Raw genomic sequence first — 13,077 nt, forward strand, 5'->3', positions numbered from 1 at the left:
AAATATATTTTAAAAATACATGAATATTGAAACAGAAAAATGAAATGAGTTGAATACCAGTGGCACCAAAATATTGACCATCAACTCATATAAAAAACTTGATATTATAGAGGAAGAAAATCTTGTCTAGGTAGAGGTCTTGAGATGAATGACTAGAAAGGATCACACAATTCAATAACAATATCCAATAGCACATTAATTAAATTTAAAGCACTAAGCAGAAAAATGAAGAAAAGAATAATGGAAATGGTAAGGAAAAAATTTAAGGGCACATGCAGGCCCATTTAGTCCCCCCTCTCTCTTGGGCCCTTGGAACTGGCCCATGAGAACAAAGAGTTAACAGTCAATTAACAGGCTAGCTAGAGCCCAACCTCACTAATCCCAGCCCACAGCTTCCTACTCCCAAACCCCATGGGAGAGAGAGCTCATCGCCCAGAAAGAGGGTACTCCTGAGACTGCAGGGCAGGAGAGACCACCAGTACTGCCCACATCCTTGGCTCAAGAGGAAACTGTATAGGGCCTCTGGGAACAGGAAGATAGATAGGGGCACTCAAGCTATGGTCCAGACTGTGCCCGATCTGAAGGGACCCAGTAGAACAGCTCCCTGCACCCAAATCCTGTGGGAGGAAGAGAAAGAACTTCAGAGGGGCAGACAAGCCTGGGGAGCCAGAGGAGACTACTCTCTGCACACATTTCTGACTTTAGAGGAAAATGCCTAGTGCCATGTGGGCCCCCTGTGAACAGGGACCCAAGAGAAGTGGGGCAGGCACTTCTGGTTGCCGCCCACACAGAGAGCTGAAACCCAGCCACAAGGAGCAAATTCATGCCCGAGACCAGAGGTAAGACCAAATTTTCTGCTCCAAGCGACCTGCCTGATGGACTCAGGACACATGCCCACAGGAAGAGCTGAAGACCAGTAGACAGGAAAGACTACCTGCCTGAAAGCAGAATACTCTATCCCCATAACTGGCTGAAAGAAAACAGGAAAACAGGTCTACAGCACTCCTGACACACAGGCATATAGGACGGTCTACCCACTGTAAGAAATAGAGGAACAAGGTATCACCAGAGACAACCTGATGGAGAAAGGCAAGCACAGGGAACCAAGTTACAGAAATCAAGAATACATGGCATCATCAGAGCCCAATACTCCCAACAAAACAAACACTGAATATCCAAACACACCAGAAAACCAAGATCTAGATTTAAAATAAGTTTTGATCATGATGATGGAGGACTTCAAGAAAGACATAAAGAACTCCCTTACAGAAATGCAGGAAAACACATATAAAAAAGGAGAAGCCTACAGAGAGGAAACACAAAAATCCCTGAAAGAATTCCAGGAAAACACAATCAAACAGGTGAAGGAATTAAAAATGGAAATAGAAGCAATAAAAAAAACACAAAGGGAGACAACCCTGGATATAGAAAACCAAAGGAAGAGACAAGGGGCCATAGATACAAGCATCACCAACAGAATACAAGAGATAGAAGAGAGAATCTCAGCAGCAGAAGATTCCATAGAAATCATCGACACAACTGTCAAAGATAATGTAAAAATGAAAAAGCTACTGGTCCCAAACATACAGAAAATCCAGGACACAATGAGAAGATCAAAGTTAAGGATTATAGGTATAGAAGGGAGTGAAGACTCCCAGCTCAAAGGACCACTATCTTCAACAAAATCATGGAAGAAAACTTCCCTAACCTAAATAAAGAGATACCCATAAACATATAAGAAGCCTACACAACTCGAAATAGATTGGGAAAAGAAACTCCTCCTGTCACATAATAGTCAAAACACCAAATGAACAAATGAACAAACGAACAAAACAAAGAAAGAATATTAAAGGCAGTAAGGGAAGAAGGTCAAGTAAGATATAAAGAATTACACCAGACTTCTCACCAGAGACTATGAAAGCCAGAAGATCCTAGACAGATGTCATACAGACCCTAAGAGAACACAAATGCTAGCCCAGGTTACTGTATCCAGCAAAACTCTCAATTAACATAGACGGAGAAACCAAGATACTTCATGACAAAACCAAATTTACACAATATCTTTATAAAAATCCAGCCCTACAAAGGATAATAGATGGTAAAGCCCAACATAAGGAGGCAAGCTACACCCTAGAAAAAGCAAGAAACTAATCATCTTGGCAACAAAACAAAGAGAAGAGAAGCGCAAAAACATAATCTCACATCCAAATACAAATATAACAGGAAGCAACAATCACTATTCCTTAATATCTCTCAACATCAATGGACTCAAATCCCTAAGAAAAAGACATAGATTAACAAACTGGATATGCAATGAGGACCCAGCATTCGACTTCCTACAGGAAACACACCTCAGAGTCAAAGACAGACACTACTTCAGAATGAAAGGCTGGAAAACAACTTTCCAAGCAAATGGTCAGAAGAAGCAAGCTGGAGTAGCAATTCTAATATCGAATAAAATAGATTTTCAAAAAAGTCATTAAAAAGGATAAGGAAGAGCACTTCATATTCATCGAAGGAAAAATCCACCAAGATGTACTGTCAATCCTAAATATCTATGCTCCAAATAAAAGGGCACCTACATGCATAAAAGAAACCTTACTAAAGTTCAAAGCACACATTGCACCTCACACAATAATAGTAGGAGATTTCAACACTCCACTCTCATCAATGGACAGGTCATGGAAACAGATATTAAACGGAAACATAAACAGACTAAGAGAAGTCATGAACCAAATGGACTTAACAGATATTTATAGACATTCTATCCTAAAAAAAAAGGATATACCTTCTTCTCACCACCTCATGGTTCTTTCTCCAAAATTGACCATATAATTGGTCATAAAACAGTCCTCAACAGATACAGAAAGATAGAAATAATCCCATGTGTCCTATCAGACTACCATGAGCTAAAGCTGGTCTTCAATAACAATAAGGGAAGAATGCACACATATACATGGAGGATTAACAATGCTCTACTCACTGATAACCTAGTCAAGGAAGAAATAAAGAAAGAAATAAAAGACTTCTTAGAATTTAATGAAAATGAAGTTACAACATACCCAAACTTATGGGACACAATGAAAGTTGTGCTAAGAGGAAAATTCATAGCTCTGAGTGCATGCAGAAAGAAACAGGAGAGAGCAGATATCAGCAGCTTGACAGCACACATAAAAGCTGTAGAATAAGAAGAAGCAAATACACCCAGGAGGAGTAGAAGGCAGGAAATAATCAAACTCAGAGCTGAAGTCAACCAAGTAGAAACCAAAAGGACCAAACAAAGTATGAACAGAACCAAAAGTTTTTTCTTTGAGATAATCAACAAGATAGATAAATCCTTAGCCAGACTAATGAGAGGACACAGAGAGTGTGTCCAAATTAACAAAATCAGAAATGAAAAGGGAGACATAACTACAGAATCAGAGGAAATTCAAAACATCATCAGATCCTACTACAAAAGCCTATATTCAACAAAACTTGAAAATCTGCTGGAAATGGACAATTTCCTAGACAGATACCAGGTACCAAAGTTAAATCAGGAAGAGATAAACCATTTAAACAACCCCATAACTTCTAATGAAATAGAAGCAGTCGTTAAAGGTCTCCCAACCACAAAAGCCCAGGTCCAGATGGGTTCAGTGCAGAATTCTATCAGACCTTCATAGAAGATCTCATACCAATACTATCCAAATTATTCCACAAAATTGAAGCAGATAGTGCTGCCGAATTCCTTTTATAAAGCCACAATTATTCTTATACCTAAACCACACACACACAAAAAAAATAGAAAACTTCAGACCAATTGCCCTTATGAATATTGACGCAAAAGTACTCAATAAAATTCTGGCAAACCAAATCCAAGAGCACGTCAAAATAATCATCCACCATGATCAAGTAGACTTCATCCCAGGCATTCAGGGATGGCTTAATATATGGAAAACCATCAACATATTCCTTTATATAAGCAAACTGAAAGAACAAAACCACATGATCATTTAATTAGATGCTGAGAATGCATTTGACAAAATTCAACACTCCTTCATGATGAAAGTCCTGGAAAGAAGAGGAGTTCAAGGCCCATACTTAAACTTAGTAAAAGCCATATGCAGCAAACCAGTAGCCAATATTAAACTAAATGGAGAGAAATTTGAAACAATCCCACTAAAATCAGGGACTAGACAAGGCTGCCCACTCTCTCCCTACTTATTTAATGTAGTTCTTGAAGTTCTAGCCAGAGCAATCAGACAACAAAAGGAGATCAAGGGGATACAGATTGGAAAAGAAGAATTCAAAATATCACTATTTGCAGATTATATGATAGTATATTTAAGTGATCCCAAAAGTTCCACCAGAGAACTACTAAACCTGATAAACACCTTCAGCAAAGTGGCTGAGTACAAAATTAACTCAAATAAATCAGTAGCCTTCCTCTACACAAAAGAAAAACAAGCCGAGAAAGAAATTAGGAAATGACACCCTTCATTATAGTCCCAAATAATATAAAATACCTCGGAGTGACTTTAGCTAGCTAGTGAAAGATCTGTATGATAAGAACTTCAAGTCTTTGAAGAAAGAAATTGAAGAAGACCTCAGAAGATGGATTGTCTTTCTCTTTGTTCTTGAACTTGGACTGTGACTAACGCTATTTTTGGACATGGAACATACTGAATCTACCCTGTTAAACATCCTAGTTAACCACGGGAGTTAAGTTAGGAAAAGAGGAGAAAACTTATCAGTAGTAGTAAACAAGTCCAGGTTAGTTACTCTCTGCTCCTCCAAATGGCCCACCCTCAGAGTAGAGTGGCCACCCATAGGGATCTTCAACTTGCAGGTGATCAAATAGGTAGAGGAAAGAGTCTTTAGGCCAGGATCCCTCAAGTACTCAAACCAAGTGCCCTATATAATTACCTAGAAGGATCTAGTGGAGAACTCCCACTCTTGGATAAGAGCTTTGTCCCCAAACTCTTCACAGGTCCTGGCCATGAAGGAGAAGAACCCTGTAGAGACCAATGTGTCTGTAAAGAACTAGGACCCTTCCTCAGCAGATCTGCTGCTGTTGGATCTTCCACCCCCTTACTCCCTACCTTGGTCTCAGTTACCATGGCCCCTCCTCAGAGATCTCCTTTGAGTTCTCATCCAACGTCCCTTTACCCTAAACTTTCTTAGGCCCCAGCAAGATGGGTAATGGGGAGGGATCCTCAGAACCAGGACCAGCCATGGGGACCTGGAGCAAAAGGGCTACTTCACTTGATACAGCAGTGGTCCTGCCCCTCCAAGTCTATGAGCCCATAGATGAGGATGGCAATCAGGCCATGCAATATTGGCCCTTTCCTTCAGCTGACTTATATAATGGGAAGATAACTCCGACGGGCTGATTAATTTAAGACTATTTTATTTACTCATCAGCCCACCTAGGATGATATCCAACAACTCATGAGCATGCTTTTCATGATCAGAGAGTGAGAGAGGATAATGCAGGAAGCCAGAAAGAATGTACCCTCAGACATGGGAGCACCGTGGATTAACCAGGCTGTCATTGACAGATTTTCCCTGACTAGACCTGACTGGAACTACTAATACAGCAGGAGGTAAGGGTCACCTTAAGGTCTACCCCAAGACTCTGTTGGCAGGTCTCAAAGGGGTTGCAGGATGACCCACCAATTTGACCAAGGTATGTGAGGTTAAGCAGGGACCAGAAAAGTCACCATCAACCTTTCTAGAGTGGCTCATGGAGACATTCTGCCAATATTCACACTATGACCCCAGCAGCAAGGGTCACAAATCTACTGTGACTTTGGCTTTTATAGACCAGACTAGTAGAGATATCAGAAAAAAGCTTCAGAGGCTAGAGGGAATACAGGGACTACAGGATAAGTCATTGAGGGATTTAGGGCAGGTTGCTTAAAAAGTCTACCATAACAGGAAGACAAAGGAGGAGAAAGAGCACACAAAGATAAAGGAAGATACAAAGAGAAGAAGATGAGAGGGAGATACAAAAAGAAAGGTGACAGGAAACTAATTTACTATAAAATCTTGGCTACATTAGTTAATAGTTAGGGAAAGCAGAGAAGAGGGACTGAACCCATTAAGAAAGGACCTAACAAACAGAATCCAGGGGCAGGAAATACCAGGTCTTGGGAAAAGTGCTCCCAATGGCAAAGGTGTTAGTCCTGGGGGAAAACAGTGACGAGGAGGACAGGACTCAGACCCCTCCCTGAGTCCAGGATAACCTTTAAAGTGGAAGGGAAACCCGCCAAATCATTGGTGAATACTGGGGCCCAACACTCAGTCCTCCAAGATAACAGTCCAGTCTCCAGGAAAAAAACCTGTGGGTTCAAGAGGCCACTAAGACTACACAATATTTGTGGACTACCTGAAGAATTGTAGACCTGAGCGAGGACTGGGTATCCCACTCTTTCATGGTCATGATTGAGTGGCTGACTTCCACCCTACTGTGCCTAACCCCTATTCTCTGAGTTCTTAGCCACCTTCCAGAATTTGGTACACAATTTTAGACTTGAAAAGTGCTTTCTTCTGCCTTAGTTTGACATCCCAAAGTAAAAAATATTTCGACTTTGAATAGAAAGACCCAGAGGATGGGACCACTGGTCAACTGACATGGACTAGATTCTCCACTTGTTGGCTCAATCTGGCCACCTTGCTGCCTGATCCAGACCTATAGCCACCACATCAGAGTGTCAAATAAGGGCAGAAGCCCATGGGTGGAGGGAAGACCTCTCCAACTGACCAATCAACCCCTGCTGGAATCTGAGGCTACCTTGTCTATAGACAGGAGCAGTTTTCTTCATGAAGGTCAGAGATGAGTGGGTGCTACTGTGGTGAACAACACAAATGCCATCTGGTATGGCTGAATCTCTACTCCCACCCGACCCCAGCACATCAGTACAGATGCCTTGCCCAGAGCTCACATCCATGGAGATATATACCATGAAGAAAACCACAGAAAGTCTTGAATCTCTTGGATGCCATGATGAAGGCTGAAACTGTGAGTATTATTTATTGCCCAGGACATCAGAAAGGAAAAAACTCAGTGACACAGGGCAATAACCAGTTAGATCAGGTGGCAAAAGAAGTGACTATGCAGGAGCCTATTCTGGTTATGGGCCTGCAAGAGACAGCTGCTGGGAATTGGATTAGACTATGGGATGGCCTCACTTAGAATGTACAGCAGAAGAAAAGGCCAAAATTGCTTAGAAGGATACACTCGAAGGGAAAGCTATATTCCACAGAGAACAACCAAGAGTCACTTTGCCAAATGGACAAATGGACTCATTTAGAGGGTAAGAAGCTTATCCAAGCAGTTAAAGTATAATAGTCCTTAGAGTTTTAGCTAGAGAGACCATAGAACAGTGTAAGTTACGTCAGCAAGTAAATGCTTCTGTAGCCAGGAGCAAACAGGGCAAGAGACCTAGGGAGTGTGTTGAGAAGTTAACAGAAGTTAAGCCAGGAAAATATGGTTACAAATACCTTCTGGTGTTTGTAGATATTTCCTCTCTTCCTCTAGGTCAGTTAAGGCTTTCCCCACCAAGCAGGAAACAGCTAACGTGGTAGACAAAAAGGTATTAGAAGAAATCTTCCCAAGGTTTGGGGTTCCCAAGGTAATTGGATCAGACAATGGTCCTGCTTTTGCTTCTGAGGTAAATCAGGGACTGGCAAAGATATTGGGGACTAATTGGAAGCTCCATTGTGTGTACTGTCTCCAGAGCTCAGGACAGGTAGAGAGAATGAACAGAAACCTAAAATAGACCTTAATTAAATTGACCTTGGAGTATGGTGCTGACTGGATTATGCTCCTTCTCCTGGCCCTGTTCCAATCCCAGGACACCCCTTAGCAGTTAAACCTGACCCCTTTTGAGATCCTGTTTGGTACCCCAACTCCCTTGGTTCCCACTGAACCCTCCCTAGAAGTATCCCTACTCACTGTTAGGATCCTCTTCTTGAGGCTCCAAGCCTTTCAGTCAATACAACATGAGATTTGGTCCAATTTATCTGCCTTATATGCTCCAGGAATGCCAGAGACCCCTCATCATTTCTAGACTGGTGTATGGGTCTACATCTAGAGACATCAGTCACAGTTGTTGGAACCCCAGTGGAAGGAACCCTTCCTGGTAGTATTAACCACTTGTTTTAGTGATCTCAATATATAACATATTTATGATTATATTTTACTGTTTTCTATATCATCTCTATTACTACTTTTAGTGTTGTATTCGTTTGCTTCTATTATAGGACTCTTTTGGACATGTCTTATATAGTTGTCCTATGAGTAATTCCAACAGTTTTCTTGTTTTCACAGATTTCACATTCCCTTAATTTCTGAGAAGTGGTTTTCTTGCACATATTGTCTTGCTTCTTCACTGTTGACTCAGAATGTATTATCTCATTGTCTTCTTATTCATACGTTATCTACTAAGAAGCAGGTTATTTGTAGAATAACAATTTCATAAGGTTTGCAAATGTTTTCTTGTTGGCTTTTTACTTTTTTTTGTACAGGGCTTTGACAAGTTGATGAAAATATTCATCAGATAGTGTCGTTTGGGCCAAATTAATAAGCAATACTATGATGTTCTTGGACCTGGATGTCCCAAACTTTCCAAAAATAAAAATATATTTTCCACTTACTTTCTTCAAAAGCTTTTCTGTGTGTGTGGGTGTGCGGGTAGGGAGGAGGGTGGTATAGGGGTTATTTTTCCTAAAACAACTCAAAACTCAATGTCTAACTGTTTAAAGTGTCTTTGAAGCTTTCTGAATTTTTCATTTGTTTTTCCACTAACTTGACCACGTTAGTTGTTTCATATAACTTACATTCTTGAACTCATTTAACTGACTTGTTGACTCTTTAATATTAAGAGTCAGGGGGAGATGGATAACCCCAGGAGAACAAGTCCCTCTAAATAAACTAATTAAGGGACATAAGAGCTCACAGAGACTGCACAGGGCCTATAATGGTGTATACCAGGCGCTCTCTCTCTCTCTCTCTCTCTCTCTCTCTCTCTCTCTCTCTCTCTCTCTCTCTCCCTCTTCTTTTTTAAAAATTATCTTATTTATTTACAATCCAGGCATTGTCCAGTTCCATGACTCCCTCCTACAGTTCCCCATTTGATTCCTACTCCCTCTCGCCTCTAAGAAGTTGCTTGTCCCACCTAGACATCCTCAAGTCTTTGCAAGATTAGGTGCATCTTCTTTCTCCCACTGGGACCAGACTAGGAAATCCTATGCTGTGCCAGGGACCAGCCTGAGCATGCTGCCTTGGTGGTGGCTTAGTCTCTGGGAGCTCCCAGGGTTCCAGGTTAATTGATACTCCTGGTCTTCCTATAGAGTTACCTGCTCCTTCAAATTTTCCCCTATTTCCTTCATAGGGAAAATTTCCCCTATTTCCTTCATAGGGGTACCCAACTTCAGTCCAATGGTTGGGTGTAAATTTCTGCATCTGTATCAGTCAGTAGCTCGTAGGGTCTCTCAGAGGACATTCGTGATAGGCTCCTCTCTGTAAGCACACCATAGAATCAGTAATAGTGTGAGGTCTTTGTAGCCTTCCATGATATAGATTCCAAGTTGTACTGGTCATTGGACAGCCTTTCCTTCAGTCTCTTCTCCATATTTTTTCTGTAGTTCTTTTAGACAGGAACAATTCTGGGCCATAAATTTTGACTGTGGTTTAGTAATGCTGATCCTCCACTTGGGACTCCACTCAGCAGTCTATTGATAGAAAGTTTCCTGCTCCTTTGAAACCATTTGTTGTTTTGTTGTTTTATAAGATGTGTATCAGTCTGTCATAATTTGTCTATAGGGCAGGTCAACTCTGCATTGCTTTTTACACATGATACAGTGGTATGCATGAATGGCCCCAAAAATTCAAACAGAGAACTCCTTTATTCAAGTGATAAGTGGGCTTAGAAAGAAGTTATGGAGATAATACCTTTCACCATAGCCACAAATAATATTAAATATCCTGATGCAACTCTAACCAAGCAAATAAAAGACCTGTATGGCAAGAACTTTGAGTCCACTAAGAAAGAAACTGAGAAAGATATCAGAAGATGGAAAGTTCTTCCAAGGTCATGGTTCAGTAGAATTAACTGCAGTCTTACAAAAATCAATCTCCAGAATCAATGCAACTCCCATCAAAATTCCAACACAATTCTTTAAAAATCTTGAAAGAACAATTCTCACCTTCATGTGGAAAAACCAAAAGAAAAAAATCTCAGGATAGCTTAAAGAATCCTGAATAATAAGAAAGCTTCTGGAGGTATCATTATCCCTGGCATCACGCTGTGCTACAGAGCAATAGCAATTTTAAAAGTCTTGCATGGTATTGGTATAGAAACAAACAGGAGAATTAATGGAATCGAACTTAAAACCCAGAAATAAACCTGCACATGCATGCACACTTAATTTTGAACAAGAAGTCAAAAACATACAATGGACAAGGGAGAGCCTCTTCAAAAAAAATCTCACTGGTCTAACTGGATATCAGCATATAAGAAAATGCATATAGATATCTCCCTGCATAAAACTCATGACCACATGGATCAAAGACCTAGGCATAAAACCAAATACACAAAATCTAATAGAACAGAAAGTAGGAAAGAGTATTGAACTTGTCAGTACAGGAAACAACTTCCTGGACAGAACACCAATGGGCTCAGTCACTAAGAATTACTAAATGGGACATCATGGAACTGAAAATCTTGTGTAAGTCAAAGGACACTGTCATTTGGAAAATCAACAGCCTATGGATTGGGAAAAGACTTTCACTAACCCTTCATCTGACAGAGGGCTATTATTCAAAATATATAAAGAACCCAAGAATTTTGACACCAAAATAACAAAAACTCAATTAAAAAATGAAGTACAGGTCTTGGGGCCTCCCCTTGAGCTGCATCCTACTTTGGGCCTGTCCCTGGACATTCTTTTCCTCATGCTCTTCTTCATTTCCATCCCTGCACTTCTTTCAGACAGGAAGAATTATGATTCTATGAATTAATAATTGTGAACTATGGTTCAGAGTTTTGACTATGGGATAGCAACCCCATCCCTCACTTGATGCTCTGTCTTTCTGCAGAGATGGGCTCATCAAGTTCTCTCTCTCCTTTGTAGAGCATTTCATCTAGTCCCCACAACTTTAAGTCCTGAGCGTCTCTCACTTCCCAGGTCTCTGATATATCCTAGAGGTTCGTCGCAAACTCCTATCTCCCAAGGTCGCCCGTTTCCATTCCTTTTGCTGACCCTGAGGGCTTCAGTCCTCTTCCCACAACCAATACCAGATCATGTTCCCCTCTCCCCCCACCTCCATCCCCTTTCCCTCCCGTGTCCCTTCCTCCATCCCCAAATGTGGTTGCTTTCTTCTCCCTCCCAAGTGGGACCCAAGCATCCTCACTTGGGCTCTTCAGCTTGTTGGATTTTTTCAGTTCTGTGGACTGTATCTTGGGTATTCCTTACCTTTTTTTGGCTAATATCCACTTATTAGTGAGAACATACTGTGCATGTCCTTTTGGGTCTGAGTTACCTCACTCTGGATGATATTTTATAATTCCATCCATTTTCCTGCAAAATTCAGGATGTCCTCATTCTTAATAGCTGAGTAGTACTCCATTGTGTAAATGAACCACATTTTCTGTATCCATTCTGGACTGTTTCCAGTTTCTGGTTATCACAAATAAGGCCACTATGAACATAGTGGAACATGTGCCGCTGTGGCATGGTGGGCATCTTTTGGGTACATTTCCAAGAGTGGTATTTCTGGGTCTTCAACTAGGTCTATTTCCAATTTTTTGAGGAACCTCCAAATTGATTTCCAGAGTGGTTGTACCAGATTGCAATCTCACCAGCAGTGGAGGAGTGTTCCTCTTTCTCTACATCCTCACCAACATGTGCTGTCACCTGAGGTTTTGATCTTAGCCATTCTGACTGTTGTAAGGTGGAATCTCAGGGTCGTTTTTATTTGCATTTCTCTGATCACTAAGTACTTTGAATATTTCTTTAGGTGCCTCTCAGTCATTCGAGATTCCTCTGTTGTGAATTCTTAGTTTAGTTCTATACCCCATTTTTTGATTGGGTTGTTTCATTTTTTGGTAGTTAGATTTATGAGTTCTTTATATATTTCTGATATTAGCCCTCTATTGGATGTGGGTTTAGTGAAGATTTTTCTCCCCATCTGTAGGTTACTTATGTGTCTTATGGATTATGTCTTTTGCCTTACAGAAACTTTCCAGTTTCATGAGATCCCATTTATCAATTCTTGATCTTGGAGGAGGAGCTATTAGAGTTCTGTTTAGGAAATTGCCCCATGTGCCAATGATTTCAAGGCACTATCCCACTTTCTCTTCTATTAGATTCAGTGTATCTGGTTTTATGTTAAGATACTTGATCCACTTGGACTTGAGCTTTGTGCATGATGACAAATATGGGTCAATTTTCATTTTTCTAAATACACACAGACAGTTAGACCAGCACCATTTATTGAAGATATTTTCTTTTTCCATTGTACATTTTTGGCTTCTTTGTCAAAGATCAAGTGTGTGTAAGTGTGTGGTTTTATTTCTGAGTCTTCAAGTTTATTCTCTTGATCAACCTGTCTGTCTCTGTACCAATACCTTGCAGGTTTTATCACTCTATACTAGAGCTTGATGTCAGGGATGGTGATTCCCCCACCTTTTCTTTTATCATTAAGAACTACTTTCACTCTTCTGAGTTTTCTGTCTTTCCAGATGAATTTTAACTGAGACTATGGGACACCAACAATAAGGGACCTATCATGACTTCCCTCCAAAAGACCCAACCAGCAGCTGAAAGAGTTAGATGCAGATGTGCACATCCAACCAATGAACAGAAGCTCCTAACCCTTATGGTTAAATTAAGGAAAAGCTGAAGGAAACTGAGGAGGAGAGCAACCTTGGAGGAGGACCAGCAGTCTCAATTAACCTGAAACCCCTGAGAACTCTCAGACACTGAATCACCAACCAGGCAACATACATTAGCTGAATGAGGCCTCCAACACATATACAGCGGAAGACTTCCAGGTCTTGGTTCAGTCAGAGAAGATGGACCTTACCC

Source organism: Rattus norvegicus, chromosome 14 (assembly GCF_021556685.1).
Source record: "Rattus norvegicus strain SHRSP/BbbUtx chromosome 14, alternate assembly SHRSP_T2T, whole genome shotgun sequence".
In the NCBI taxonomy this organism is placed as follows: Eukaryota; Metazoa; Chordata; class Mammalia; order Rodentia; family Muridae; genus Rattus; species Rattus norvegicus.